The following is a 25,008-nucleotide window of genomic DNA, read 5'->3' as shown; positions in this document are numbered from 1 at the left end:
GGTGTGGCCATGGGTACCTGCATGGGTCCCAGTTATGCCTGTTTGTGTGATACGTGGAACATTGCTTGAACCAATCCTGCTGTGGCTCCTTGCCACAACTTTGTTCAGCATATTAATGACATGTTTCCCACTCTCGTTTTGGAACTGAGAAAATTTATCAATTTCGCTTCTGTTTTCCACCCTGTTCTCACCTCCACCTGGTCCATCTCTGACTCCTCCCTTCCCTTGTAACCTGTTTCCGTTTTTGTGGATAGGCTGGCTACTGACATCTGCTACAAACCCACCACTCTTGCAGTTACCTGGGCTATTCATCTTTACACGCTGCTTCCTGTAAAGACTCCATTCCATTCTCCCAGTTTCTCTGGGTCTGTGTCACACCTGTTCTGTTGCCACTTTCTGCAAGGGAGCCTCTGAAATATCCACCATTTTTCCTCAACCATGAATTCCCCACCACCATGGTTGACAGCACCTTCAACTGTGTCTGACCCATTCCCCCGCATTTCTGCCCTCACCCCTTCTCATAGCTCCCACAACACCATTTGGGATTCCAGTGGTTCTCACTTTCCACTCCACCAGCATTAAAGGATTGTTAGCACCATTTCTGCCACCTCCAGCAGGATGCCACCACAGGATGTGTGTCCCATCCCTTCCCTTGTCAGCATTTTGCAAGGACCATTCCTCATCCATTCCCAACACCTCCCTGCTCCACCATGGCACCTTCTCTGGCAATCGCGGGAGGTGATGGCCTAGTGGCATTATCACTGGACTGTTAATCCAGAGACCTAGATAATGTTCTGGGGACCCGGGTTCGAATCCCACCACAGCAGATGGTGGAATTTGAACTCCATAAATATCTGGAATTAAGAGTCTAATGATGATCTGAATCCATTGTCGATTGTTGGAAAAACCCATCTGGTTCACTAATGTCCTTTAGGGAAGGAAACTGCCATCCTTACCTGGTCTGGCCTACATGTGACTCCAGACCCACAGCAATGTGGTTGACTCTGGGCAGTTAGGGACAGGCAATAAATGCTGCCGAGCAGCTAGCCAATGAATAAAGGAAAAAAAAAACTTGCCTGTTTACTGTCTTCTTCCTCACTACCCAAAGTTCAAGATATGCCTTCCAGGTGAAGCAGTCATTTACCTGCACTTTACTCAATCCAGCTGACTGTGCTTGCTGCTCACAATGTGGTCTTCTCTACAGTGGGAAGATGAAACACCCATAGCCTGTCTGCAAAAATGATCCCAAGCCTCTCTGCCACTGTGTAGCCTGCCCAACATTTTTGTCTTGGAACTGCTGCAGTTTCCAGCGAGGCTCAGTGCAAGCTAGAAGAACAATAGCCCCTTTTGTGCTTGGGACCCTGCAACCTTCAGGACTCAATGTCAAGTTCAATAATTTTAGAACCTGAACATCAGCTAATGTCCTATACCCATCCCCATGTCCAAAGCCCTGTCACAACATGGGCTGCTTTCAGCACAGCTATTTTCACCAACTTACGGTGCCGATTGTCTGCTTTTCTTTCTCCCTGGCATACTGTCATTTGTCCCTTTGTCTGCTTTACTATTGTTGTCTCTCTGGACTCCATCTCTGCTTATGGGCTTACTCTTTTCTGCTTCCCCCTCCTGTCTTCAGCATATATACCACTTTTAGTTACTATGGGTTCTGAGGGAAGTCACTGGACTCAACATGAACTGTGCTTTCTCTTTACAAATGCTGCCAGATCTGTTGAGTTTTTCCAGTAATTCTATTTTGGTTTTGGATTCCCAGCAGCCACAGTTCTTTGCCTTTTGTATTATTTTTCAATATGTTTATTAAAATTCATGGTGAAAATCGTAACCAGCATTTAACTGCAGCAAATTCCAGCACTCATATTCGCGTTAACAAATTCTTCAAGAACTTTTCTACAACTTTACAATGCAACACTGCAACAGTGACAAAACGTGCAATCTATATTTTAGCATCCAGAATTAACATGGTAAATTTGGATTATAGACTTGATGGGACCTGAGGCAGAAACCTAGGATTTTTCACCAATTGCAACCTGGGCCCTGCACCCGCGAGGGCGTGTACCTGCGCAGAACTCACACTATGCATATGCATTGTGCACACGCACCACGCATATGCACGTGCTCACTATACAAACTAGCATGCCATGATGTATTACTTGTGAGCTTTTATTATTAGAACTGACTGAAGTTTAAATGCTTTGCCAGAGCTCATTATTGCTTTTGTCCAACACAGCCAGTGACTTTCCCAATTACTCGGCTCCCTGGGACTAACGTTTGAGATGTGACTCCAATACTCAGCTGCCTTCTAATTCCTAGATCATTTTTCTGAGCTGTCAGCACAGAGCCATCAGCTGCGCTTTGACCCTTCATGGATCCCGGCTGTGCAGCTATCTGTAGCACGCCGAACATAGAATGTACTTTGCTCTTTCACATTCTCATTTCTGATGGTCTCAATTGCCTGTGTTTTTGAACTCCCTTTCAGTGATCTTGAAATGTCTGGAGTGATCTACTGAAAACTTTGCAATAAACCTCTTCCTTATTCTGAATTGCATGCAACTAATATTTTGGAGTAGTCAACTGTAGCATCCTTGGAACTAAGTTTGTCAGAATGTCAAGTTCTTAGATAATGTTGGCTTTCAGCACAAATTGCATACAATGGTCTGGATTTCCCAATGGCTGGATTTTCCGTTGACCAGACTGTTCTTATTCCAGAGTGTATGGGATTCATGCCTGGGGACCCTGCAGAATCCCCATCACAGCAACTCCAAAGAAATTGCCTGGGAAGTTGAAGATTCCACTGCGCAATTCTCGTGTGTCTGGAATTCTCCATTTAAATTGGAGTTCTGAAGAAATTAAGTAAATTAAACACTTGGTCTAACTCCTGAGTAACTATTTAATGGACCTCATACTTAGTTCACACACCCTCAACTACACCTCTCCAGACCACTTACACCACCCACATCCTGATCCAGAATCCCCTCCCCTACTCTGCATCTGACCATCATCCGGCCCTAAATACAGCATTGCCGACCTAATCTCTTTGCCACCTTGCACTGTGGTCCCCTTACGACTTTACAAAATGGCACCATACTCCTTTCCCTCTTGGCATCTCACATGTCTGGAACCCTGTCCAACTGACATTCTACCCTCCTCCATCTGGCATCATGCACTCTGGCACCATACATACCCTACCCTATACTCCATTATCACCCTATTCCTATACCCAACCTACTTACCTGGCACCCTACTCTTCCAGTACTGTAAAAACACATATATTTAGCCACTTCCAGCAACTGTCTGTGATTCTGGACCTTTAAATTTCAGAATATGACAACTAACTGCTGTGAAAAGGAGACATTTATCTTCCTCTGATAGTTCTGCACTACGAAAGAACTGTCAGAATAGGGGTACATCTTCACGTTTCTGAAGGAGTCCTGATGAAAATCTCTGTAGAAGTATGGATCTCTCATTTTGTTTAAAAAGAAATGTAGAGGCATGACATTGAACTGGATTTTCCAAGGATTGGCAATCAGTAATAGATTCCATCACAAATTAGGTTGAATTTCTTCTGTGTTGACTTAAAATCGAGGTGCATTTAGCACAAGAAATAGATATAATTCAATATTTCCTGAAGGAAACGTTTGAAAGTACTTGCTGATTTGCTACCAATATATATTCTTGTTGCTTGTTTGCATTTAGAAATTAGTGCTGATTTTGTGTACGAGTGTAACCTTTATGACTACAAAACACGAATATAAAATGTGTATGAAAAGTAGTGAATCGTTAAGTGTCTTCGGTGGAATTTGTGCAGCAAATAAGATATAAAAGGAAGGAACAAAGACTTCGAAGTTGTGGAAAGCGTAATGTAAAATCAATGTTACAAAATGCTTCAGGGTCAATTATAGGCAGTTCTGTTCTTGAGTCCATTGACTGGTGTATAAATTGACTTGTCACAATACAATGCAGGACAATATATATTAAGGAATTAATGAGTTCATTGTCACATGTAGTTTACAGTGAGAAGAATAGTAAAATACAGTGAAACCCTTTTCCATTGTTACCACAATCTGGTGCCGTTTTGAATAGTTTTAAGTAAGAAAAAGAATGTAGGAAGATATAGCTTAAAGAGAGACCATCAGTCCTGAGTCAGCTGATCATCAATGACACCTCTGCCACTATTCCTCCTCCATTGCCTTGCCACTGTCTGCACCGGATCCAACCAAGTTGCCGATCCTCAGACACCATCTTTCGCCACTGGGCCTACCTTGTTGATGTCGCCTCCACTGATTTAGTAGCATCGATTTCGATGCCAGGTCCTATTCTCACCTGGGATCAAGTAAGTAGGGACTTAACTTGCCACCGCCATGGATGAGTCTGTGCTAAAATAGCCGCTCGTAAGTAAAGAAAATGTTTGTATGTCAGATCTTTCAAATCACGCTCCATGTGGGATTGTGTCCACAAGTTCGAGCATTCATAAATGGATGTTTTGTAAATCAGACACCCCTTTGTAATTTTTTTTTTTTTTTTGTTTTGAAGTATTGTTGCAATGCAGGGAATGTGACCGCAAGGACAGAAATATACACACGGCAAATTCTGACAGCAATAATGAAGTAAGTAACTGATTGATTGTAGGTCATTGATTTTAATCATCTGGTTAAGGATAATTGTTAGCCAGGATACTAGAAAAAAAGGCCTTAATTCATTTTGAATAGTGCTCTGGTGTATTTTATAACTTTTCTGAGAGGGTATGCAGGACATCTGTTTTAATGGCTCATCTGAAAGAGTAGACTTCCAATAATGCAGCTGTTCTTCAGTACTACAGATTTATGAGTCAGAAATGAGACTGCTGTTGAGACGAATGATACTTCATTGACCTTGAAAAGTGGTGGAGAGAAAGACAGCCTGTCATTAATATTATTTCTTGATGTACAATTAGATCATTCTGAACTGTTTTTCTTGATAAACTATTTCATTCTGTAATGCCAGTGAATAAAAATATCACTGAAAACTGGTGTTTTTCAAATTTTATGTAAAAACAAGCTTTGACTTGGTTTTCTACTGCTGATTTACCTTCTTTTAAATCATTAAACTCTAGGATAATTGATAACTATTATCACTTGTTCTGTGGAATGGCCTCTACTGTGCGAATGAGTGGATTGCAAAAGCTCCAAAAATCAAGATAAATGGAGGCTTCAGTGCAAAAGTGGCTATTTGAATAGTGTTTGGTGTTGTGTTCTGTTGATGGACTTGACGCTCAAGCAGGGCTGCTCTGATGAGTTTTTTTTTTATTAATACTATTTGCTGAAACTGCTATTTTTTTTCTCTTGCACACATCCTCTCCTGGTGCGGCTTTTGAAAGCTTGATGTTATGACTGCTACTTCAGTTGCCCTGCCATTGGCCACTTGAGGCAGTTTGAATTCCGCTACCTTCCATTGAATCAATTCTTTGTAAATTATGCAGAGATTGCAGAACTTGCAGAAGAATCTGTGTCCTGGTATATGAATCACATAAAGTTACTTTGCAGGTACAGCAAGTAACTAGAAAGGCAAATGGAAAATTGACATGTATTTCAAGGGGAATGGAACACAGAAATAAGTGTGTTTCATTGCAGTTGCACAGGGCCTTTTTGAGAACATATTTGGAGTGTGCATCTTTGATCTCCTTATTTGAGAAAAGATACAGATACTGTGGAGGTAGTTTCGAGAGGATTCATTCAACTTATTTCTGTGATAGTTACTATCTTATTGAGGAAGGCTGAACAGTAGGCCTATACTGGATGACAAGACATGTGGACCATTAGTCAAGAGGAAGAAAGAAGCTTAAGGTTGAGGAAGCAAGGATCAGACAGGGCTGTAAAGGGCAACAAGGTAGCCAGGAAGGAACTGAAGAATGGACTTTGGAGAACTAGAAGTGGGGATGAAAAAGCCTTGGTAGGTAGAATTAAGGAAAACCCCAAGGCATTCAATACTTGTGTGAGGAACAAGACGATGGCCAGAGTGAGGGTAGGGCCGATCAGTGATCGTGGAGGGAACTTGTGCCTGGAGTCGGAGGTAGGGGAGGTCCTTAATGAATACTTTGCTTCAGTATTCAGTAGTGAGAGGAACTTTGATGTTTATGAGGACAGCATGAAACAGGCTGATCTGCTCAAACAGGTTGATGTTAGGAAGGAGGATGTGCTGGAAATTTTGAAAAACATGAGGATAGGTAAGCCCCCTGGGCCAGATGGGATATGTCCAAGCGAGAGAAGAGATTGCTGTGCCTTTGGCGATGATCTTTCTGTCCTCACTGTCCATTGGAGTCGTACCAGATGGTGGAGGGTGGTAAATGTTATTCTCTTGTTCAAGAAAGGGAATAGGGATAATCCTGGGAATTACAGACCAGTCAGTCTTGTTTCTGTGGTGGGCAAATTATTGGAGAGGATTCTGAGAGACAGTATTTATGATTATTAAATGCACAGTTTGATTAGGGTTAGTCAGCATGGCTTTGTGAGGGGCAGGTCATGCCTCACAAGCCTTATTAAATTCTTTGAGGATGTGACAGAACACATTGTTGAAGGTAGAGCAGTGGATGTGGTGTATATGGATTTTAGCAAGGTTTGATAAGGTTACCCATGGAAGGCTCATTCATAAAGTAGGGAGGAATGCGATTCAGGGAAATGTGGCTGTCTGGATATAGAATTGGCTGTCCAACAGAAGACAGAGGGTGGGAGTAGATGGAAAGTATTCAGCCTGGAGTTCGGTGGCCAGTGGTGTTCTGTCGGGATCTGTTCTGGGGCCTCAACTGTTTGTGAGCTTTATAAATGACTTTAATAAGGAAGTGGAAGGGTGGGTTAGTAAGTTTGCCGATGACACGAAGGTTGGTGGAGTTGTGGAAAGCGTGGAGGGCTGTTGTAGGTTGCAACAGGACATTGACAGGATGCAGAGCTGGGCAAAGAAATGGCAGATGGAATTCAACCTGGAAAAGTGTGAAGTGATTCATTTTGGAAGGTCAAATTTGAATGCAGAATACAGGGTTAATGGCAGGATTCTTGGCAGTGTGAAGGAACAAAAGGATCTTGGGGTCCACATCCATGGATCCCTCAAAGTTGCCACCCAAGTTGATAGGATTGTTAAGAAGGTGTATGGTGTGTTGGCTTTCAATGGCAGGGGGATTGAGTTTAAGAGCCACGAGGTTATGCTGCAGGTCTATGAAACACTGGTTACATCACACTTGGAATATTGTGTTCAGTTCTGGTCCCTCATTATAGAAAGGATGTGGGTGCAGAGGAGATTTACCAAGATGCTGCCTGGACTGGAGGGCAGGTCTTATGAGGAAAGATTGAGGGAGCTAGGGCTCTTTTCATTGGAGCGAAGAAGGATGAGAGGTGACTTGATAGAGGTGTACAAGATGATGAGAGCCATAGATAAAGTGGATAGCCAGAGACTTTTTCCCAGGACGGAAATGGCTATCATGAGGGGGCATAATTTTAAGGTGATTGGAGGAAGGTATAGGGGAGATATCAGAGGTAGGTTCTTTGCGCAGAGAATGGTGGGTGTGGAATGCACTGCCAGGGGTGGTGGTAGGGTCAGATAAATTAGGTACATTTAGGCGACTCTTGGATAGGCACATGGATGATAGTAAAATGAATGGTAAGCAGGTTAGTTTGATCTTAGAGTAGGATAATAGGTCAGCACAACCTCATGGGCCGAAGGGCCTGTACTGTGTTGTACTGTTCTATGTTCTACACCCATTGGAGTTTAGAAGAATAAGAGATGATCTTAATGAAATTTATATGACCACGAGGGGACTTGATTTATAAGATATTGGGAGAATATGGAGCCACAGTTTAAAAGTAAGAGGTCTCCTCTTCTCAGCTTTGGGAAAATATTGTTTTTTTTTCTTCTTCTGAGGGATATTCGTTCAGGGAGTTCTCTTTCCCAGAAAGCAGTGGAGGCTCGGTCATTAAATTTATTCAAGGCTTGCTTCATTTGCTCATGAAATGTTGGTGTCCCTGGCTACCCAAATATTTATTACCTGTCCTGAATTGCCAGGGGACTGATAGGCTTGAAAGCCTATTTCAGAGAGCAGTTAGGAACTGCCATATTGCTGTGGGCCCTGCAGTCATATGGAAGCCAGATAAGGTAAGGATGGCAGATTCCATAAAGGACATCAGTGAATTAGATGGGCTTTTACAACAATTGACCGTTGCTACACTACTAGGTTTTTTTTTTAATTGCAGATTTTACTGTATTTAAATTTCATCTGCTCGACAAACAAATCAGGAAAATGAAATTGAGACCAAAACTAGATCAATGATCTTACCGAATAACAGGGCAGGCCAGAAGGGCTGAATGGTCTGTTTCTGCACTTGTATCCTTTTGCTGTATGTTCCTTACGTTTGCGTAGCACATTGGACCAGCTGCGCGCACAGTTGGACCTCCTGCTAAGTCATTTTGAGTTTCACACTGACTCAATTTAATTCTTCTATCCAGACTGCTGAATTTGTTATGGTTTTTTTTTGCAGAGTATGGGATTTGTAGCACATTGATAGTAACAAAGAATAGCACAGGAGCAGGCAGGTTGGCCCACCATGTTTGCACTGACCATGATGTTAATCGGAACTAATTCCATCTGCCTGCACATGGTTTGTATCCCTCTATTCCCTGCCTGATAATATGTCTGTCTAAATGCCTTTTAAACATTGCATTCATATCTACCATCTTCTCTGGCAGTACGCTCCATGCACCTACTGCCCTCTATGCAAAATATATGCCTTTCATATCTCCTTTAAACATCCCCCATCACCTTAAACCTTGTAACTCTGGAAACAAGACTCTAACTATCCACCCTATCCATGTTTTTCATAATGTATACTTCTATCAGTCAGGTCAGCCCTTGGCCTCTGATACTGTAGTGAACAAAAATTCAAATTTGTCCAACCTGAACCTTGTAACTAATGCATTCCAATCCAGGCAGCATCCTGGTAAACCTCTATTGCACTCTCTTCAAAGCCTCCACATCCTTTCTATATTGTGGTGACCAGGACTGTGCACAATATTTTAAATGTGGCTTAACTGAAGTTTTATACAGCTGCAACATGACTTGCCAACTTCTATACTCAATGCCCCAACTGATGGAAGGCAAGCATTACCGTGCATCATCTTTACCACCTTACCCAATTGTGTTGACACCTTCAAGGAGTTATGGATTTGAACCCCCAGGTCCCTCTGTATATCAACACTCCTAAGGGTTACACTATTTACTAATACTTTCATCTTGCATTTGACCTCCCAAAATTCACCACCTCACACTTATCCAGATTAAACTCTGCCTGCCATTTCTCCACCCATCTGATAGATAACCTGCTGTAACCTTTGACAGTCTTCCTCACATCTGTCGCACTTCTTCTTGTGCTGTCTGAAAACTTACTAATCAGACCACCTACATTTTCATCGAACTCATTTATAGAGTCATACAGCACGGAAACAGACCCTCTGGTTCAACCATCCATGCTGACCATAATCCCAAATTAAATTAGTCCCACCTACTTGCGCTTCCAGACATTTCTTATTCATGTACTTATTCAAATATCTTTCAAACGTTGTGACTGTACCCGCATCCACCACTTTCTCAGGAATTTCATTCCACAGACAAACTACTCTCTGTGCAGAAAGGTTGCCTCTCGTCTTTTTTAAATCTTTCTCCTCTCACCTTAAAAATATGTCCCCTAGTCTTGAAATTCCCCACTCTAGGGCAAAGACATCTGCCATTCACCTTATCTATACCTGTCATGATTTTATAAACCTCTATGATGTCACCCTTCAACCTCCTACACCCCACTGGAAACACTCCCAGCCTCTCCTTTATAACTCAAACCCTCCATTCCTGGCAACATCTTGGTAAATTTCTTCTGAATCCTTTCAAATTTAACAGCAATCTTTCAAAACAGGGTGACCAGAATTGGGCACAGTATTCCAGAAGCGGCTTCACCAATGTCCTGTACAACCTCAACATGATGTCTCAACTCCTACACTCAAAGGTCGGAGCAATGAAGGCAAGCATACTAAATGCCTTCCTAACTATCCTGTCTACATGTGATGCAAACTTCAAAGAATTATGAACCTGAGTCCCTAGGTCTCTTTGTTCTACAACACCACCCAGGTCCTTACTTTTAATTGTATAAGTCAAACCCTTGTTTGTTTTACCAAAATGCAATACCTCGCATTTACCCAAATTAAACTTCACCTGCCACTCCTCAGCCCATTGACCCAAGTCTCCTTGTAATCTTAGATAACCTACATAGAAGCTCTACAGTGTGAGATCAGGCCATTCAGCCCATAGAGTCCACAGCACCCCTCTGAAGAGCATCCCACCCTGTCCCTGTAACCCTGCATTTCCCATGGCTAATCCACCTACCCTGCACATCCCTTGTCATTACAGGCAATTTAGCATGGCCAGTCCACCTGGCCTGCACATCTTTGGACTGTGGGAGGAAACCAGAGCACCGGAGGAAACTCATGCAGATATAGGGAGAATGTGCGAACTCCACACAGACTGTCGCCCAAGGCTGGAATCAAACCCAGGTCCCTGACGCGGTGTGGCAGCAGTTCGAACCATTTAGCCACTGTGCAGGTCCCTTCTTCACTTTGCCTAGCCACCAATTTTGATGTCATCTGCAAACTAACCATGCCTTCTATATTCTCACCTAAACTATTTACATAAATGATAAACAAAAGCGGACCCAGCATGCATTCGTGTGGAGCACCACTGGTAACAGGCCTCCAGTCCGTAAAACAACCCTCCACCACGACACTCTGTCTCCTGCCATTAAGCCAATTTTGTATCCAATTGGGAAACTCATTGAATCCCATGTGATCTAACTTTACTAATTAGTCTACCATGTGGAACTTTGTCAAATGCTGTATATATATTAGAAAACACAAACGTCCCAGCACTGAACCTGGAGGAATCTTTTTGATCATGACTATTGCTTGATTTGCCAATGGAAAAGTCATTTAGAATCAATTTTATAACTCACTGTTACTTTGTAGAGCATTTAATTACATCAAGAGTCTTAAAAGGAGTGGTTGGTAAGATTGTTGATTTTTTTTTCTTCTATTTCCAAAATTTCCTCTTCAGGGAAATGCCCTTTAGATTGGGAAATAGCCAGTTTAATTCCTTTATTAAAGGTGAAGACAGACAAAGCAAAAAAACTATAGGCCAGTTAGCTTAACATCTGTCATAGTCAAAATGTTGAGCTGTTATTACAGGAAAAGAAACCTTCCTGATTATCCTGAAGAGCCAACATGATTTTGTTTAATCAATTTATTAGAGGTCTTTGAAGTGATGTGCTGTGTTTAAAGGGGGTTTAAGGTGGATGTATTGTACTAAGATTTACAAAAGGCATTTGCTAAGTTTCACGTCGGAGGTCATTGCAAAAAATAAAGCTTATAGTTTAAGGGGTAACATTAGTTAGTTAGAATATTGACCAGGTAACAGGGAACACAGTTGGCATTGGTTCAGAGAATATTTTAGACTTGAATGTGTGGGTTGCCTTATGACAAAAGTTTAGTCAGTCTAGGCTTGGTTTGGTCAAGACTAGCTTGAAGTGTCTGCGGCATCTTGACAGGGTGAATATGGAAAGGATGCTTCATCTTGTAGGAGAATCTAGAACAAGGGGTCACTGTGTGTGAAAGTAACGGACTACCCATTTAACAGAGAAAGTTAATTTTTATTCTCAGATTTGGGCCTTTCGAATTCTGTTCTTCATTATGTGATTGAAACAGATTCCTTGATATTTTTACACAGGAACAGATGTAATCTTGGTAAGCAAGGGATAGGTAGAAATGTGGAGCTATCGGATCAGTCCTAAGTATTGATTGGCAGAGCACGCTCAAGGAGCCAAGTGACCTAATTCATTTCTTAGTATAGCAGGAAAGCTGACGTTTCGGGTCTGGACCCTTCTTCAGAAATTTACAGAAGAAGGGTCCAGATCAGAAATGTCAGCCTTCCTGCTTCTCTGATGCTGCCTGGCTTGCTGTGTTCATCCAGCTCCACACCTTGTTATCTCAGACTCCAGCATCAGCAGCTCCTACTATCTCTCATTTCTTAGTATGTAAGGTAAGTTTGATATCTAAATTTGAAGGTCTTGGTTTAATGGTTCTCAACAATTATTATACAGCTTTTCAGTGATTAATGCATATAGCTATTGTTTTGTAATAATGTAATATTGACTGCATAATCTTTTCTTAATTTTGACATTTTGGTGCAATTCAAACCTGGCTCCAGCTCTGTGGATGGCTCTGAAATTAGTTTGGATTCTCATAGCACAAAATTTACTGGTTATTTGAGTTTGCCAGCTTTGAAATCATCATGCTGTTTTAGCAACTAAGGGACGGGCTTACACCTGCCAAATAATACCAAGCCATGCAATTGAAAATCAAAAGATGTGCAAGAGTTATGCCTGTCTGCAAAGTGTATGAATGAGACACTCTGAATTTGACTGTAGGTTCGTTTGTCAGTAACCTTTGGACGCTAGGGACAACAGTCTGAGAGATTCTCACATTTCACACATATCTGATTTCATTTATGTATTGTCACGTGTATCTTGTTAGAAAATACAGTGATTAGTTTTGTACAGTATCACCACTTGTGTAGCGCCATCTTAAACCTCAAAAATAAACCAGAACACAAGTATAAAGGCAGAAGAATGAAGAAATAAAGAAAGTCAGAGATAGCAAGAACTGCAGATGCTGGAGTCAGAGATAATAGTGTGGAGCTGGAGGAACACAGCAGGCCAGGCAGCATCAGAGGAGCAGGAAAGTTGACCGTTTTGGGTCGGGACCCTTCTTCAGAAATAAATAAAGTGTCCACTTTTACAGTCCTTGTCAAGTGGTCTATCATGGGCCTTGGGCCTGGTAACCAGGCACGAGTCCCCTTTGCTGCGCTGCCATCCTGGAACGAAAGTTGCCACTCTTGCATCATCCCGCCTCCACTGACGTAACTGGACCACCTTGGTTACACACTTGATTAGAATACCAGAATAAAAAAACAGCAGAAACAAAGCCAAAAGGAATGAGAAACGTTCAGGTATTAAAGTATTATTTAAGTCTTCTCTCCATGCAGGCACCTGGGCCAAGCCACAGCCTGGAGTCTCAGGAGGAGCTGAGTGCGTGCTACTGCTGATTCTGCTGCCTCTATTTATAACTACGGGTGCAACAACTGGATCCCGGAACCTACTTGGGCAGGGCCTGCTCGCAGCCTTTCGATCGTGCAATCTTGGAGCGTGCTTGGGCAGGGCCCACTCGCAGCCTTCGATTGCCAGTTTTGTAATATGCTTGAGCGGGCCCTTCACCAATGCCTTGCTGAAACAAAAGACTTTAAAGAAAAGGGGAAAAGAAAGAAAAAGCAAAAGCAGAGGGAAGTGAATGAGCTCAGGAACGCAAATACAGCGCTGCTCCTCTGCCGTCATCTTTGTGACCCATGCCTGAGATATGGTTAATTATGTATTTGAAAGCAAAGAAGCAACCCATGTATTAAAAAGATAACTTTAACCTAAGTTGGATAATGGTTATGTAATCCTATTGAGAAACCTACGTCAGTATTAACCGTAATGTTTCCTGTTTGTGAGTTTGTTGTTCACCTATTTGACTATATGTTTGGTTTAGGGTTGGATATATGTATTTTGACAAGACTTGGAAACAGTAGCAGATTTGGGCATGGTTTTTGGTATAAAATGGCAACTTATTAGTTTTGCGATGGTCACCAGCATTACTGAGGGTGGATGCATGCATATGTGGGAAGACATGAGAATAGTTCTGTTTTATTTGAACTAATAAGCGAGAAACAGAGATGGTGTATCAAAAGTCTTTGTGGCTTTACTGACTTGCTAGTGTCAATTTTTGTCCTTAACATGAAATGGATAGCAAATAGTGTGGTTTATTTTTCTCATCTGAAGTGGTTTGTTGGTAAAGGATTGGTTCATTTTTATTTCCTAGAAATGGCTGATACCATGTCATGAATTAATGACTTGGATGTCAGGCAATGAAGTATTGTAACCAAATTTACAGATGACAGTAAAATGGATAGGAAAGTAAGTTACAATGAAAAAATAAGAAATGGATAATGAATGGGCCAAAATTTGGCGGATGAAGTTTAACATGGTAAGTGTGAGATTATCTACTTTGATCAGAGGAATAGAAAGGCAACTTATTGTCTAAATGGAGAGAAACTTCAGAGTGCTTCAGTGCAGAAGGATTTGGATGTCTTCATCTATGAACTGTAGATGACGAGTACACAGATACAACAGGTAATAAGGAAGGCAAATGGAAATTTGGCATTTATTGCGAAAGGAGTAGATATAAAAGCAAGCAGGTGTTGCTGCAACTGTACAAGGCATTAATTAGACTGCACCTGGAGGATTACGTACAATTTTGGTTCCCTTCCTTGAGGAGAGATGTAGTTGTTTTGGAGGCAGTTCAGAGGAAGTTCACTAGATTGATTCCAAAGGTAATAGGTTTGTCCTATGAAGAGAAATTGAGCAGTTTAGGCCTGTACTGACTGGAGTTTAGAAGAACGAAAGGAGATCTAATTGAGGTATATAAGATGCTCAAGGGGATTTATCCAAGTACATGTGGAAAGGATGCTTCATGTGGGGTAAACTTAAAACGAGAGGCCATAGTTCTTGGAGAAGGGATTACAGATTTTAAAACAGCGATGAGGAGAAATTACTTTTAAAGGGTCACGAATCTTTGGAATTCGGTACCCCAGAGTGCAATGGATGCTGCGACATTGAATAAATATACGGAGGAGATAGACAGATTTTTAATTCGTAATGGTTGAAGTGAAGTTGAGGCTGAGATGAGAGCAGTTGTGATGACATCAAATGGCAGAGCCGACTTGAGGCTAAATTACCTACTCTTGCTCCGAGTTCTTATAAAACATCGTGAAAATATTCTACAGGCACATGAACAAATGAAAAAAAGGAATCAGAGATAGTAGGAACTGCAGATGCTGGAGAATCTGAGATAACAAGGTGTAGAGCTGGATGAACACAGCAGGCCAAGCAGCATCGGAGGAGCAGGAAAGCTGACGTTTCGGGCCTAGACTCTTCTTCAGAAATGGGGGAGGGGAAGGGGGTTCCGAAATAAATAGGGAGAGAGGGGGAGGCGGACAGAAGATGGATAGAGGAGAAGATAGGCGGAGAGGAGACAGACAGGTAAAAGAGGCGGGGATGGAGCCAGTAAAGGTGAGTGTTGGTGGGAAGTTAGGGAGGAGATAGAATATGAGTTGCTGTTCCTGCAACCTTCGGGTGGCATCGTTGTGGCACTGCAGGAGGCCCAGGATGGACATGTCGTCTGAGGAATGGGAGGGGGAGTTGAAATGGTTCGCGACTGGGAGGTGCAGTTGTTTAGTGCGAACCGAGCGTAGGTGTTCTGGACTGCACCTCCCAGTCACGAACCATTTCAACTCCCCCTGCCATTCCTCAGACCCAGAACACCTGTGCTCAATTCGCACTAAACAACTGCACCTCCCAGTCACGAACCATTTCAACTCCCCCTCCCATTCCTCAGATGACATATCCATCCTGGGCCTCCTGCAGTGCCACAACGATGCCACCCAAAGGTTGCAGGAACAGCAACTCATATTCCACTTGGGAACCCTGCAGCCCAATGGTATCAATGTGGACTTCACAAGCTTCAAAATCTCCCGTCCCCCTACCGCATTCCAAAACCAGCCCAGCTTGTCCCCGCCTCCCTAACCGGTCCTTCCTCCCACCTATCCCCTCCTCCCACCTCAAGCCCCACTCCCATCTCCTACCTACTAACCTCATCCCACCCCCTTGACCTGTCTGTCCTCCCTGGACTGACCTATCTCCTCCCTAACTCCCCACCTACACTCACCTGGCTCCATCCCCACCTCTTTGACCTGCCTGTCTCCTCTCCACCTATCTTCTCCTCTATCCATCTTCTATCCGCCTCCCCCTCTCTCTCCGTATTTATTTCAGAACCCCCTTCCCCTCCCCCATTTCTGAAGAAGGGTCTAGGCCTGAAACGTCAGCCTTCCTGCTCCTCTGATGCTGCTTGGCCTGCTGTGTTCATCCAGCTCTACACCTTGTTATCTGAAAAAAAGGAATGTTAGGATGGGAATGTGACCATGAAAGAGTGATGATTGGGGATCATAATGAAATCAGTCAAGCAAGACTCATTACATCAGATCATTAGATCATTATGTGAGCAATGTTATACCATGCATCAAAAAATGCCCTTCCACTGCCTTTTATTGCAAAGTTGGGTACAATACTTGTGGATTGGGAGGCAAGAAGTTAGATTTTGATGTTTATAAAAGATCATGTGCCTTTTCTGCACTTAAAGATGTAAAATGGATGTCTGTGAGCAGCAGTTTCAAAGTTTGCAAGTAAATAGAGTGCCCGAATTGAAACAATTGTATCAAAAGGCTGCACAATTAGCAGGTCAAGCAGCAGTTTTTACCAAGACAGCAAGCTTTTGAATTTAGCCAATCCATGTGAAGAAGTCACTCAAATATCAAAAACCTATTAAATTTAAATCTGATGGTTTTGACAACATAGCACCAATCCTATTGTAAGAAATATTGATATGTCATCCATGGTATAAAAAGAAGAGGCGAGTTGGACAAAACCGCAGAGATAGCTTTGGCGGATAGCAGCTAACAGCTCTCAGCCCTCAGCTCTCAAGAGAATGGCTGGCTCTTACAGCCTCCTTTCTGTCTTGGAGAGAGCACCATCTAAAAACCAATGGCACAACTAGTTGATATTCCTGACAGAAGAATCGATGGAGAAGGCACAGAACATTGTGGAAGACGTGTAACCTTGCTGTAATTTTGAGAGACTAAATTCTTTTTTATATACAAGTGGGACTTGAATTTATTGGAACAGCATACCATTAGAATCTTGTTTTATTTGAGAATAGTTAGGAGTTAGGGATTTATTCAGTTTGTTAATAGTTTAGTTAATTTGATCACTGTTTGATTTTTAAAATGAGTGTCAGGGCTTTATTTTATTTAACCACTAGAAGTTGTTGAAAAACAGGTTATACCACTTTTCACACTCCTTTTTACTGATTATAGGGCGAGGTGTTCCTTTTGGGTGATTGGTTTTAGTTCTCGGAGGGGGTGTGGTCAACCTCTGCCTCCTAACACTTAGCCGTTCTCAAGTTCTGTTTCTTGAATTCACATGCCAGTTATTCAAAGTGCTTTGAAGTGCTGCATATCACATTGCTCATATGCATATTCTAAAGTCCACAGCATGCTTTAACTTCTGAGTTCAGCATTTGATTTGTTTAACCAACAGGTGGAGTGTTCAAATATTTCATCATTTGTACAATTAGTGTTTAACTGTTTGGTTACAAAAGAGATGAATTATCCTAATTTCATAGGTATGATTTATGATACATTTAATTCAGATTTGGATGATATATGGTTATGTCCAATGATGAGTGCAAACATCAATACAGATGTTAATGTTTGCCTTTGATAATACTGATGTGATATTCAAGTCAATTCCCGCTTCTAGATGAAATGACTTTTGCCATGTCTAATTTGAATAGTTATGGTGTTTGATTGCATAAAAATATAACAAAGTTGAGTAATTCAATTGAGCTCCACATAGATATTAATGCCTCACAAGACAATGGGATAAATATTGCAGCATGTCTCTTGAGAAAAGTACCACTGTCAGCAATATATTTTCTTTTGATAAATTATGTACCTTTGTTTCAGTCTGTAGCTGTGCTGGGAGAAAGTTTCAAGCAGTGATTCTGAATTCAATTTTAAGTATATTAAGTGATGTCTAGACAGATGCTGTCATGCCTCTTTCAGACTTGGATAAAATACCGAACTACCAGGGGGTGTGGTGGAAACAGATTCGGTGATTGCTTTCCAGAAGAAATTTGATATTATCTCAATATAAGTACTTTGCAAGACTACGAGGAAAAGGGAGAGGTGTGGAGTGAGCATCTTGGAGTCGCAGAATTGCTTTTAGAGAATGTTGGCAGTGACATGATGGGCTGAGTGGCTTCTTATGTTGTTGACCATTCTTGGATTTATCACATTTGTGGCTTCTTGATTTGTGCAAAATGGCTGCTGTATTTCCATTACCATTAGTGCAGTGTGAATTTATTCATTGGATCAGCCAATGAAATGGAGACATGGTGGAATTTATGGCTGAGCAAGTGTATTTTTAGTAAACAATGTCTGTTCACAGTATCTTTTAAAGAGGGTCTGTTTTTAAAAAAAAAAAGTCAACGGAGCTCATGCATGACTAAAATGAAAGCAACATGATAAAACTGTGATTTCAACAGCTAGTGGGATATAGTTGCATACCAATTATCTCCATAGAATTAATTCTGGTCACTTAAAGTAGTTGAGGGAAGGCTCCCCTCGTTTCTCCATTCTGGCCAAGAACACTGGATTGGCATCCTATAAACTGGCATTGTGTTTCAAAGCAGGTCGCCATGTGAAACACTTGGTGATTTACTTCTGAGGGATATCCAAGTTGTAAATACAAGACCATTTGTTTCATTCCTTCTTTTAATTGGGAGGAAGTGAACTCTTTACCTTGACTTGCTTAAGGCATGTTCATTTTTCATGTGGCCCAAAGTATTTTTTTCATATATGGGATATGAGCATCACTGCTTAGGTCAACATTTATTGTCCATACCTAATTAACCAGAGGGCAGTTAGCTGTGGATCTGGAGTCACATATACGCCAGACCAGGTAAGGACAGCAGATTTCCTTTTGTAAAGAGCGTTAGTGAACCAAATGGATTTTTACAGCAATCAACAATGGCTACATGATTACTGTTAGAATTGCTTTTTATTTCAGATTTTACTAATTCTGATTTCTTCATCTGCCATTGTGGAATTCAAACCCATGCTCCCAGAGCATTCCTCTGGGGTACTAGTCCAGTGATATTACCACTACACGCTACTGTTCTAAATCTGAGATTGTCATCTTTGAAATAACCATCTGTTATTGACATTATCTTCTCCAGGTTCTTACGATTTAGATACCTAGCTTCAGTATCTGAGGGCAGTGAGAACACTCAACTGAATCCTGGAAACATAGTTTTGAATCTTGAGACTATATCTACTTTTTCCTAAAGCAGTGAAGTTATTCTGAAGGTGGATGCCTAACACCTTAGATAATTCTGTACATGTGACTCCGGTTATAAATTTTAGAGGTTTACTTGAATTGGTTTGTATTTCCTAGATGCATTTCATTGTTACTTTTTTCATTAGCAGAGTCACATTGAGCAGACAGCATTATGAAAGGTTAATAATTTGAATCAAGATGTTATTTTCCTTCTTTCAATCTTTGTTAAAGAACATTAAATTGTTGATATATTTTCTGTTTCCTGTTCCATTGTACCTAACTTTTCACTTTATTTTAGATGATTTCATGTTTGTGTTAAAATCCATCAACCTTTTTCTCATTACAAACTATTTAATTATTTCAGATCATTGTGAATGCTGTTGTTTTTGGACCTGATCACCTGAATAGACCTTGATGTTATCTGCCATTTTTTTTTGTGTAAGTATCTTTCTACCTATTAATGTAGACAACAAGATTCCAAAAGAGAATGCAGTGGAAATCCATTGACTCCCTTCCTGTTGTAAATTTTGATGATCGTATTTATGTAACAAATATCAAGTGGGTTTTAACCACATCAGCTAATTTGACACGTACGGTGTACATTAGTCATTTTATTAAGGCTTTCTTGTGTATCTTTGTTAAATGCCTTCAGAAAGCCCAGACCAATTATAATCACTACCTCTGTAATTTAATTACTTTTTTAAAAGATTCAAGAGGATTTGTTGAATGTAATGTGTTATAAATTCTGTGTTGACTATCATGGTTAGAGGACTATGAATAATATTTTAGCAGCGACTTTTTGACTGATCTTCCAACTTCTGATATTTCAACTTGTAATTTCTAAATTCCTGAATGTTTTTTGATTTTTGAGATTATTGCTGTGAATGTTCAGATTTGTGTGAAACTCCTGAACCTAATTCACCAAATGTTGCTGAGAATAACAGCAATTGTTGGCTGATTTTAGCCTGTCGTTTGGAATGGTTAACATGCCAGATTGGTTGCCCTGTACAGTGACCATTCCGATTGGCAGGCTTAAAAACAGAAATTGCTGGAAAAGCTCAGCAGGTTTGGCAGCATCTGTGGATAAAAGTCAGAATTAATGTTTCGGGTCTAGTGACCTTTCTTCAGAACTGGTAGGTTATTTGGCCGATGAGTCCAGGACCCCTAGGGGCATGGGCTCCTGCTGATTGGCACTGGCTGCATCCCCTTCCACAGTACCCTGCAAAGAACTATTCCCTGCTATGTATATATCCTTACAGCAAGTGTAAATGCGCTTGGTTACAAGCTGAACTGGTTCCGGTAAATTCACTGTTAATATAGCGATTGGTGCGCATGTGATTGTACAGCAAGTGCTGCCCCATTGCAGAATCACATCGAGCAGTGGACCCTTGATTTGGATTTCAAAGTGTGGACTGACTGAATGCTGCGTGTATTCTGCTAATCATGAATGACCAAAGGAACATGATGTTTCCGATTGCTGAGATGTATGGCCCTGCTTACCTGGCATTATTTTGGCACTGAAATTCATGCATAACGCTGCTTGTTGTGTGTTGGGTGGAATGTCATTTTGGACTGCTAGCATTATCTTTATCAGTGAAATTACCACTTGTATAGCCATTGTGCAGGAGCAATGCAAAATTTTTTGCATTAATATTTTGTTTCTTGATTTATGAAACACTTTTTTTGTCCTGCTAGGGTAAAATTTGTTTGGATTCCAGTTTGACAAGTTGACTTTGGTTGGCTGTGACGTTGTCTATTGAATAATCTGTGGTGATTGTTTGAAAACTGGCATTCTATGGTTATCCTGGAGTGCAAGACAAAAGGCTCTGGCAACAGACTTCAACAATATCCAAGCTGTGTTCACTCAAGTGACAGTTAAACAACTTTGTCATTTCTTGATTCCCTAATATTTTTACACTATTTAACTGAGCTTTAGTTAAGCTATTTTAGTATTGATATTTAAGATTAATGAAAGCTCTAATGATCGTCATCGACCAGCTTTAACTCTGTTTCTCTCTACATAGATGTTCCCTGATCCCCTGAGTATTTTGTAGCATTTTCAGTTTTCAGTTCACATTTCTAGAATCTGCAGTGTTTTTGGTTTTAAAGAAAAGTTTGAATATTTAATTTGCTATGCTTGCAGTGTTTTTTTTTGAGAAAATCAGTTTAGACTGTATTGTTATAACATTCAATTCTCAGTATGTTGCATTAAAAAGTTGCTTGTCTGCTTTTTTTTTTAAACATTGATCATTTATTATTGTCTTGTATGTTTCTCGTTTATTGGGATATACTTCGATACCACCTAGAAAAATTGCAAAAATACTGTATTGTTACATTTTCTTGTTTGTCCTGAACTTTATTTTCTTGGGAACCTTTCTGTGAGCTATAAAGATGGACTGAACACCTTCTTGTTATTTTTGACCTTGCTGAATTACAATGTCAAACATTATGATTATCACCAAACCCCTGCTGATTTTTAAAGTATTTTCCAAACAACCTGTTCAGTGATGTTATTACATTCCCGTAGAATAGGTGGGACTTGAACCTGAATCTCCTGGAACCTGAGTCTCCTGGCTGCAGAAGGGATGGACACTGCAACTGTGCCACAAGAATCCTGTTGTTCATCTTCTCTAGAATATAAGATGTTGTTGATTTAGTAAAGCTACCTAATTCAACTTGCCCAACCTGCTTGTTTGGTTTTTGGTGCATAGAAACATAGAAAATAGAAGCAAGAGTAGGCCATTTGACCCTTAAGTATGCTCCACTACTCATTATGGCAGGAATAGGCCATTTGGTTCTTTGAGCCTGCTCCACTATTCATTCTGAACATGGCTTATCATACAACTCAATAGTTTATCTGCTTTACCCTCCCATGCTTTGACCCCTTTGGCCCCAAATATTATATGCCACTCCTTCTTAAAATAATACAATGTTTTGGCTTTGACTGGTTTCTGTGGTAGCAAATTCCACAGGCTCACCACTCGCTAGATGAAGAAATTTCTTCTCATCTCAATCCTAAATAGTATACCTCTTATTCTTGGACTGTGACCTGTGGTTCTGGACTGCCCTGCCATTGGGAACATCTTTCTTGCAAGTACCTGTCCATTTCTACTAGAATTTTATTGGTTTGTATGGACTGAAGGATCAGTTCCTGTGCTATTCCGTTCAATAATTATTGAGAAGATGGTTGTAGGTGATGTTTGATTACATCAGCAATTACTCACTAATGAAATTCCGTGTCACTGGTTGTAGGTTCTACAGGTCCTTGCATGGCTCATGAGCCCAATCGTAGATCTGTGTCTTTAACCAGATGTTAGGCAGGTGTTTCCAGGAGGTAGAATTGCTCCTTAGTTTCTAGATTGCTGACTTTCCTTTCTCGGGAATCTTTTCCGTATTTCATTTCTGATGGGGGTTCTTGAAGAATTGTGTCTCTTCACATAGGAGGCTTCTCCAAATTGATTACATGTCGGCATTAACATCTGTCTTGTATTTCTTAGGGTAAGACTGTGGCAAGTCTTTGAAGCATTTCCTTGGTGGTTCTGTAATTCAAGTACCTATCTTGAGCTGGGCAAAAATGTTTTGCTTTGGCAACTCGTGCATCATAAACATGTGGCTGGCCCAATGGAGTTGGTTTTGGATTATCATGGCCTTGATGCTAGTGCTATTGGCTGCTTCAAGGACACTTGCTAGTGCATCTGTCCTCCCAGCTGTTGCGGAGAATCCATCTCAAACAGGATTTATGGTACTTCTCCAGGGCCTTGAGGTGCCATTTAGAAATAGCTCAGGTTGGAAGGATAGCTGCCCTATACACAAGTGTTTTGGTGTCAGAATGGATGGTGTGGTCATTGTTGACGTTCGTTCTTAGGTGCCAAGGCAATACTTGTGGATTGGATGCCGTGTTGGACTTCTACATTGATGTCAGCCTTAGATGGGAGGTGGCTCCCTAGGTAGGGAAAATGTTCCACATTTGAGAGGATTTTTCCGTTGATCTTAATGGAAGGATAGACCAGAACTTGCCTTGGGATGGTGTGGTAAGGCTCTTGAGTCTTCTTGGGACTGAGGCTGAGTACAAATCTTCAGTAGGCTTCCACAAAGGTATTAGGCAAAGCTTGAAGATTCTCTTCTGAGAGTGCAGAGATGACATTGTCATCTGCATATTGAAGTACCACAAGCTTTGTCAGTGTGCTTTTCTCTTGAATTTCAACCAGTTGAGGTTAAAACATTTTCCGTTCATCTTGTAGACAATGTGCACACCACTGAGAAACTTCATCTTGACAAGATGAAGAATGGTGCAATGACAATGGAGAAAAGGATGGGGGCAGTGTCATATCCCTGCTAGAGTCCTATCTTGATTGCAAACAATTCTAATAGCTTCTTCTAGGATTTCAAACATAGAAGCATAGAAAATAGGAACAGGAGGAGGCTTTTTGAGCCTGTTGCGCGATTCAGTATGATCATTCCAATTCAATATCCTGTCCAGCTTTCTCACGTTTTGATCCCTTTTAGCTCTAACATCCAACCAACCAATCTAAGTCTTTCTTGAAAGCATTCAATGTTTGAGCCTCAACCATTTTCTTTAGGAGAGAATTCCATAGGCTGACCACTCTTTGGTGAAGAAATTTCTCCTCATCTCAGTTCCTAATGGCCTGCCCTATATCCTTGGAATGTGACCCCTGGTTCTAGACTCCCTGGTCATCAGGGACATCCTTCCTGCATTTACTCTGTCTAGCCCTGTTAGAGTTTTATAGGTTTCAATGAGGTTACTCCCTCATTCTTCTAAATTCCATAGAATATAGTCTAAACTGATCCAGCCTCCCTTCGTACATCTGTCCTGCCAACCCAGGAGTTGGTAAACCTTTGTTGTACTCCCATCATCACCAGAACATCCATCCGCAGTTAACAAGACCAAAACTGCACACAGTCCTCCAGGTGTGGTCTCACCAATTCTCTGTACATTTGCAGCGAGACATTCCTGCTCTTGTACTTGAATCCTACATACCATTTATCTTCTTTACTGTTTGCTGCACCTGCATGCTTACTTTCAGCAACTGCTGTTCAAGGACACCCAGGTCACATTTCACCTCCCACTTTCGAAAACTTAGCACTATTCGACTAATTTGCTTTCCTGTTTTTGCCACCAAAGTGGATAACCTCACATTTACCCACATTCTACTTCATCTGCTGTCCATTTGCCCACTCCTTCAACTTGTCCAAATCGTACTGAAGCATCTCTGCATCCTCCTCACAGTTCACCCTTCCAACGAGCTTTGTATCACCTGCAAGTGTGGAGATATTATTTTTTGTTCCCTCATCTGAAGCATTAATATATATTATTAAAAGCTAGGATCCATGCTGTGATCCCTGCAGTACCCCACTCGTCACTGCCTGCCACTTGGACAAAGACTTGTTTCTTCCTGCTGTTTGTTTCCCTCTGGGCAACTAGAGATGGGCAATAAATACTGCCTAGCCAGCGATGCCCATATCCCGTGACTGAATTTTAAAAAAACTAGTTCTCTATCCATGTCAGTATAATTGCCCCCAATCCCTTGCACTTCAGTTTTAAACGCTGACTTTTTACGTGGGACCTTATTGAAATCCTTCTGAAGGTCCAACTAAAGGTGGTCCCCCTCATCAACTCTCCGGATTACAACCTCAAAATTCCAGTAGATTTGTCTAGCCATGATTTCCATTTCATAAATCTACGCTGACTGTCCGATTTTGTTGCTGTATCCCAAGCAGTCTGTCACTAAATCTTTGAAATTGGATTCCAGCATTTCCCCTCTCGATGTCAGGCTAGCCGGTCTATAATAAGAGATAACAAGGTGTAGAGCTGGATGAACACAGCAGACCAAGCAGCATCATAGGAGCAGGAAGGCTGACGTTTTGG

At 41.3% G+C, this 25,008-nt stretch overlaps 1 protein-coding gene across 1 annotated transcript in view; it reads left to right on the top strand.

Annotated features, from left to right (window-relative positions):
* The first annotated feature begins 4,566 nt into the window (after window positions 1–4,566).
* Window positions 4,567–25,008, top strand: part of LOC109932195 (ras-specific guanine nucleotide-releasing factor RalGPS1-like) — a 131,549-nt gene continuing 111,107 nt past the window's right edge. Inside the window, exons 1-2 of the mRNA XM_048602017.1 lie at window positions 4,567–4,619; window positions 19,486–19,559. The gene's annotated coding sequence lies outside the window, so the exon portion shown is untranslated. The remainder of the gene's footprint in view (window positions 4,620–19,485; window positions 19,560–25,008) is intronic.

This window comes from Rhincodon typus, chromosome 10 (genome assembly GCF_021869965.1).
Source record: "Rhincodon typus isolate 14 chromosome 10, sRhiTyp1.1, whole genome shotgun sequence".
NCBI lineage: Eukaryota > Metazoa > Chordata > Chondrichthyes > Orectolobiformes > Rhincodontidae > Rhincodon > Rhincodon typus.
Note: the sequence above shows the minus strand (reverse complement) of the source record. Positions and strands in the feature narration are given on the sequence as shown.